This window comes from Crinia signifera, chromosome 9 (genome assembly GCF_055691185.1).
Source record: "Crinia signifera chromosome 9, ASM5569118v1, whole genome shotgun sequence".
In the NCBI taxonomy this organism is placed as follows: domain Eukaryota; kingdom Metazoa; phylum Chordata; class Amphibia; order Anura; family Myobatrachidae; genus Crinia; species Crinia signifera.
In genome coordinates this window covers 126,051,610-126,059,466 of record NC_139225.1, presented here as the reverse complement: position 1 = coordinate 126,059,466, position 7,857 = coordinate 126,051,610, and positions in this window count along the sequence as shown.

Sequence of the window (7,857 nt, the reverse complement as noted above, 5' to 3'; positions counted from 1 at the left end):
TATACGTGATATGCTAGTCAAGACCGACATCACGGGTCTTAAACAAGCGACCTCTGAGCAAAATGACTTCTTACAATTACGTAAGGGCTGCTTTCGCTGTCTGAACTGTGCGGTCTGTCCATCACTGACAACCGGCAGTAATTTCCCACATCCCCATACCGGCTTTCGGTTCACCATCCGCCACCGAGTTACATGTACTACTAAATACATTGTATACATTATAACATGCCCGTGTGGACTTAGTTACGTCGGCAAAACCGAATGCACACTGTGGGAGAGGATGGCATCACACAAAACTGCAATTAGGGCAGCGATTACGAGTGGGCACAGCGAGCAACCGGTTGCACGACATTTCGTGCAATCCGGGCACAGCATCTCTACCCTCAAATACATGATCATTGATCATGAACTGCCCCGTCTGAGACGCGGTGACCGGGGACTTCGCCTCTTACAAAAAGAAGCCCGCTGGATTCACAGACTTGGTACCCTCTCACCCAAGGGCCTTAATGAATCTGCGGGACTACATTGTTTTCTCTAAAACTTAGTCCCATTACTGCCACATCTCCTTGCGTGACATTATCCACATTGCGATTGACATGCACCCAGCCCGGCGCGTCCCCCTTGGTTCACTGACGTTGTAACGCTTGTTCAGCTACAAGCATTGAACAGTTCCGCCATGCATTAGCCTCTTGATTATGTGATTATCTGTTTACTTAAAGGCATATGTTACGTTTTGCAGGCTGTCAGTATACTGTAACCATGGTAACCGGCACGACATGATGATGTCATCAGTGGGCGCGTCAGTTCGGGCTCGGCAAACCGTGGGCTTTCCCGTGTGATCTGGTGGGGTTATAAGGTATGTTTCTTTATGCTTTCTGTTGTTCCTGATGAAGATGTGATTCTAATACATCGAAAACGTTTGGACATTTACCTGTGTTGTGTTATTCATTTATTCACTGAGTGCCGCCGCGCGCTGCTTACTACATATTGACCCAACTGGGTTCTTTTGGAGAGCACCAGTACCAGCTGATGTTATTTACTAGGTGTGCTGCCTATGGGAGTATATATATATATATATATATATATATATATATATATATATATATATATATTTATATAAATATAATATATATATATATATATATTTAAATGCAGCAGGGTCCGGCACTACCTCCTATGTTGCACGTGCTTGGGTGCCTCCAGCGGGGGGAGTAGATACAGAGAAGGAGAAGTGGCACTCCGAAGACTTTCAAAAACACGATTTTAATTCAGCGGTAACAGCAACGTTTCAATGCCAGCTAGGGCATTATCTTCAAGGCTAACAGCAGAAGTAAATACACATACCTTATATGCAAAGACAAGGACTCCGCTTTGCCGCGAACGGGACCACGCACCCGAGCGGCGGCGCAGGAGGAGTGACGTCATTACGCCGGCGCGTCGCCTAGCGTCGGCGGTGAGCGTCACTGGGCTACCCTGTATACAACAAAAACAAAGAAATAGAAACATACATTTAAAATGACATATAGCACAATCAAACATTACAAATAGTCAACATAGCATGGGCACCAGCGTACATATGCCTAAGTATGCCTATAAATGCAATAATCTATTGCAGCAAAGCGATGCTAACATGGGTTATCGTATAGTACCACAAATTAAAGAAAGCATCTAAGCAAGCGGACCTAACCAATATTCTTGCTCAATAACCTAATCAAAGAGGAAGGCAAAGCTATGGAATGCAAAGTGGAGAGAACAGGAAAAAATTACACATAGGTGGAGGATTATGAGGATAGTACACTTATACCTGAATGTTCATTAAGACCATTAGGGGTCACAGTACCCAATCTGAGTATCCACCTAGCCTCACACTTAAGTAAACTCAGCGCCCTGTTTCCACCCCTCAGTGACCCAGGCACATGGTCAATCATACGGTATTTAAGTTGGGACATAGTATGAGATAAAGTAGACCAATGGCGGGCCACAGGCTGTTCACTTTTTTTGGACAACAGTGCATTTTTGATAGCTGACCTGTGGGCCGTCATACGCTCCTTAAAGGTGCGCTCGGTTTTACCGATATATGACAGCCCACAGGGACAGACAATTTGATACACCACGAAACGGGTATTACATGTAAGGGTATGGTTAATATACATGGTTCTCCCAGTCTGGGGGTGGGGAAAAGTATTGCCTGTAATTAAAAACCGACACGTGGTGCATGTGCAGCGAATGTTACCCTTATGAGCAATTTTAATGTTAGGGCCAATGAGGATATTTGTCTTCACCAATGTATCTTTTAAATTTCTAGGTCTTTTATAGCATGCCATGAGATCAGTAGATTGTAGGCCCAAGTCCGGATCAGATTTCACCATATGCCATAACCTTTTCGAGGTGGAATTGATCATGGGGCTACTGGTATTAAAAGAGGTTACCCAAGGCATACGGTTACCCAATTCTTTTGTTGTTTTAGGTGTCAATAAATCATTTCTGTCAAGGGCGTCAACTTTTTTGCGAGCTGCTTCTAAGACCGATGGGGGGTACCCCCTGTCTTCAAATTTGCCAACCATACTATCCATCTGCTTATTGGCTATGCTTGAGTTAGAATTAATACGTTTTGTACGTAATAGTTGGGAGTACGGTAACCCCTGAACGGAGGCTCTAGGGTGGCAGCTTGAGTAGTGGAGCAGGTTGTTTCTGTCAGTAATTTTTGAAAATAGACTAGTGGATATCTGGCCAGCTTCACATCTTATCTCGACATCTAAGAATGTAATACATTCCCTGCTATGCATGAATGTAAATTTAACAGGGCTAGGTGTCGAGTTATGTACTTCGATGTGCCTGATGAGATCCTCTGGGGGGCCCCTCCAAAAAATCAGCAGATCATCTATATAGCGGGTATAGAAAGTAATTCTCCCCGCTATATGATGATCGCTGAAAAACACTTTTTCCTCCACATCAAACATAAAGATGTTTGCATATGAGGGGGCTACCGCCGCCCCCATAGCACATCCAGTCAGTTGGAGGAAAAATGATCCATTGTAAATAAAGAAATTTTTTGTCAAAATTAGCTCAAGGAGCTGTAAGACTAAATCCACACTAGGACCACTATACAGAGGGTGGTTAGTTATGTAGTCCCTAACCGCGGCCATACCCATATCATGGGGGATGACCGTGTAGAGACTACACACATCCACTGTAAAAAGACTGATATCCCCATCAATGGGCCCAAGGGATTGTAATTTACAAAGAAGGGACGTGGTATCTAACAAGTACCTGGGGTGGGCACGTATACATGGCTGCAACACACTATCCACAAGAATGGAAGAGGGTTGGAACAGGGATTCCCGGGCTGCGATAATGGGGCGGCCGGGGGGGTCCACTAGCGTCTTGTGTATTTTGGGAGTAGTGTACATAAGTGGTACCAATGGGTAGGCAGGAATTAAAGCATCTTTTACCTGTTGGGTAATTATTTTCATGTCAACTGCTCGCTGAAGGACTGCAATCAGCTCAATTTTAAAGGTACTAGACGGATCATGTGACAATTTTTTATAGGTAAGTTCATCATTGAGATGCTCCATGACTTGCGCGTGATATTTGTCACGGTCTTGCACGACAAGGGCGCCCCCCTTGTCCGCTGGACGGAATATCAATTTATCATTCTTGGACAAGTCCTGTAATGCCAACCGTTCGGCTTTGGAGAGGTTGTCCCTGGTAGGTTTCTTCTTAGGGATTTCAATTTTGATTTCATTATTGAGCAACCGCATGTAAGTTCTGATGGTGGGGTTAAAGGACTGGGGATCAAACTGAGACTTTGGTAGAATTTTCTTCAGTTGGGGGGGTATGGTACCCCAACCACTCTGTTCGACCTGTGCACATAGTGCCGTATCTCTAGGTTTAGAGAAATAGTCCTTTAGTCTTAGCTGGCGTGCAAGGCGGTGCTGCTCAATGTACCAGGTGTCCTTATCGAAATGTGAGGTGGGGGCGAATGAGAGACCTCTAGCCAAGAGGCTCGATTCAACTGGGGTAAGGGGGTAGGAAGACAGGTTAATAACTAGCTCCTGCCCCTCCCCACTGGTGGTTTTCTTCCAGCGTTTTTTCCTTTCGGCCTGGCCCCCTCTGCGGGTATATCAGGTATATATCTGACTTCATCAGTCAGCCTGCCTCACCCTTTAGGGGTTCGCAACCGGCGCAGCCCTCAAGGAGGTGGCGCCCATATACCCGCAGAGGGGGCCAGGCCGAAAGGAAAAAACGCTGGAAGAAAACCACCAGTGGGGAGGGGCAGGAGCTAGTTATTAACCTGTCTTCCTACCCCCTTACCCCAGTTGAATCGAGCCTCTTGGCTAGAGGTCTCTCATTCGCCCCCACCTCACATTTCGATAAGGACACCTGGTACATTGAGCAGCACCGCCTTGCACGCCAGCTAAGACTAAAGGACTATTTCTCTAAACCTAGAGATACGGCACTATGTGCACAGGTCGAACAGAGTGGTTGGGGTACCATACCCCCCCAACTGAAGAAAATTCTACCAAAGTCTCAGTTTGATCCCCAGTCCTTTAACCCCACCATCAGAACTTACATGCGGTTGCTCAATAATGAAATCAAAATTGAAATCCCTAAGAAGAAACCTACCAGGGACAACCTCTCCAAAGCCGAACGGTTGGCATTACAGGACTTGTCCAAGAATGATAAATTGATATTCCGTCCAGCGGACAAGGGGGGCGCCCTTGTCGTGCAAGACCGTGACAAATATCACGCGCAAGTCATGGAGCATCTCAATGATGAACTTACCTATAAAAAATTGTCACATGATCCGTCTAGTACCTTTAAAATTGAGCTGATTGCAGTCCTTCAGCGAGCAGTTGACATGAAAATAATTACCCAACAGGTGAAAGATGCTTTAATTCCTGCCTACCCATTGGTACCACTTATGTACACTACTCCCAAAATACACAAGACGCTAGTGGACCCCCCCGGCCGCCCCATTATCGCAGCCCGGGAATCCCTGTTCCAACCCTCTTCCATTCTTGTGGATAGTGTGTTGCAGCCATGTATACGTGCCCACCCCAGGTACTTGTTAGATACCACGTCCCTTCTTTGTAAATTACAATCCCTTGGGCCCATTGATGGGGATATCAGTCTTTTTACAGTGGATGTGTGTAGTCTCTACACGGTCATCCCCCATGATATGGGTATGGCCGCGGTTAGGGACTACATAACTAACCACCCTCTGTATAGTGGTCCTAGTGTGGATTTAGTCTTACAGCTCCTTGAGCTAATTTTGACAAAAAATTTCTTTATTTACAATGGATCATTTTTCCTCCAACTGACTGGATGTGCTATGGGGGCGGCGGTAGCCCCCTCATATGCAAACATCTTTATGTTTGATGTGGAGGAAAAAGTGTTTTTCAGCGATCATCATATAGCGGGGAGAATTACTTTCTATACCCGCTATATAGATGATCTGCTGATTTTTTGGAGGGGCCCCCCAGAGGATCTCATCAGGCACATCGAAGTACATAACTCGACACCTAGCCCTGTTAAATTTACATTCATGCATAGCAGGGAATGTATTACATTCTTAGATGTCGAGATAAGATGTGAAGCTGGCCAGATATCCACTAGTCTATTTTCAAAAATTACTGACAGAAACAACCTGCTCCACTACTCAAGCTGCCACCCTAGAGCCTCCGTTCAGGGGTTACCGTACTCCCAACTATTACGTACAAAACGTATTAATTCTAACTCAAGCATAGCCAATAAGCAGATGGATAGTATGGTTGGCAAATTTGAAGACAGGGGGTACCCCCCATCGGTCTTAGAAGCAGCTCGCAAAAAAGTTGACGCCCTTGACAGAAATGATTTATTGACACCTAAAACAACAAAAGAATTGGGTAACCGTATGCCTTGGGTAACCTCTTTTAATACCAGTAGCCCCATGATCAATTCCACCTCGAAAAGGTTATGGCATATGGTGAAATCTGATCCGGACTTGGGCCTACAATCTACTGATCTCATGGCATGCTATAAAAGACCTAGAAATTTAAAAGATACATTGGTGAAGACAAATATCCTCATTGGCCCTAACATTAAAATTGCTCATAAGGGTAACATTCGCTGCACATGCACCACGTGTCGGTTTTTAATTACAGGCAATACTTTTCCCCACCCCCAGACTGGGAGAACCATGTATATTAACCATACCCTTACATGTAATACCCGTTTCGTGGTGTATCAAATTGTCTGTCCCTGTGGGCTGTCATATATCGGTAAAACCGAGCGCACCTTTAAGGAGCGTATGACGGCCCACAGGTCAGCTATCAAAAATGCACTGTTGTCCAAAAAAAGTGAACAGCCTGTGGCCCGCCATTGGTCTACTTTATCTCATACTATGTCCCAACTTAAATACCGTATGATTGACCATGTGCCTGGGTCACTGAGGGGTGGAAACAGGGCGCTGAGTTTACTTAAGTGTGAGGCTAGGTGGATACTCAGATTGGGTACTGTGACCCCTAATGGTCTTAATGAACATTCAGGTATAAGTGTACTATCCTCATAATCCTCCACCTATGTGTAATTTTTTCCTGTTCTCTCCACTTTGCATTCCATAGCTTTGCCTTCCTCTTTGATTAGGTTATTGAGCAAGAATATTGGTTTGGTCCGCTTGCTTAGATGCTTTCTTTAATTTGTGGTACTATACGATAACCCATGTTAGCATCGCTTTGCTGCAATAGATTATTGCATTTATAGGCATACTTAGGCATATGTACGCTGGTGCCCATGCTATGTTGACTATTTGTAATGTTTGATTGTGCTATATGTCATTTTAAATGTATGTTTCTATTTCTTTGTTTTTGTTGTATACAGGGTAGCCCAGTGACGCTCACCGCCGACGCTAGGCGACGCGCCGGCGTAATGACGTCACTCCTCCTGCGCCGCCGCTCGGGTGCGTGGTCCCGTTCGCGGCAAAGCGGAGTCCTTGTCTTTGCATATAAGGTATGTGTATTTACTTCTGCTGTTAGCCTTGAAGATAATGCCCTAGCTGGCATTGAAACGTTGCTGTTACCGCTGAATTAAAATCGTGTTTTTGAAAGTCTTCGGAGTGCCACTTCTCCTTCTCTGTATATATATATTTATAGAGTTCTGGAGCAGTCCGCACCCACGGGGACGAAATAAAGTAAATGGACACAGCTGTGTCCATTTACTTTATTTCGTCCCCGTGGGTGCTGACTGCTCCAGAACTCTATCTATTGGCCTGCACGCAGACCTTAGGATTGCACCGGGGCAAGCTATTTCTGGTTATTGGAGTGCTACCTCTACACCATGACTCTATATATATTTATATAAATATAATATATATATATATATATATTATATTTATATAAATATAATATATATATATATATATATATATATATATATCATTTAAGGCAGGGCTGACCCAGGTTCAGTGTAAATGGTGCTGACCCAGGTCCGACCCAGGTCAAAGTGCTGTGTAATACCCCTTTTACACCGCTGAAAAATCCGGGTCAGCGGCGGGTCAGACCCGGATCTTCGGCGGTGTAAATCCCTAATGCCGTGTCCCTTTACACGGGACTTCTACCCAGGTCCTGACCTGGGTAGAACACGGCTAGGACCTGGGTAGAGGGCGGTGTAAATGGGAACGCCGGGTCGGATGACCCGGCTCCCATTTACATGAATGGGGAACGTCCAACCTGCGGACCGCAGTTTGGACGGATTGTCAGTCTGACACTGACAGCCGGCACTGCTGTCTGCTATACTCTGCAGACAGCAGCGGCGGTGGGGGAGGGGAACGGATGCCTGTGTGCGGCATCCATTCACCTCCTGTCCAATGGCGGGGGT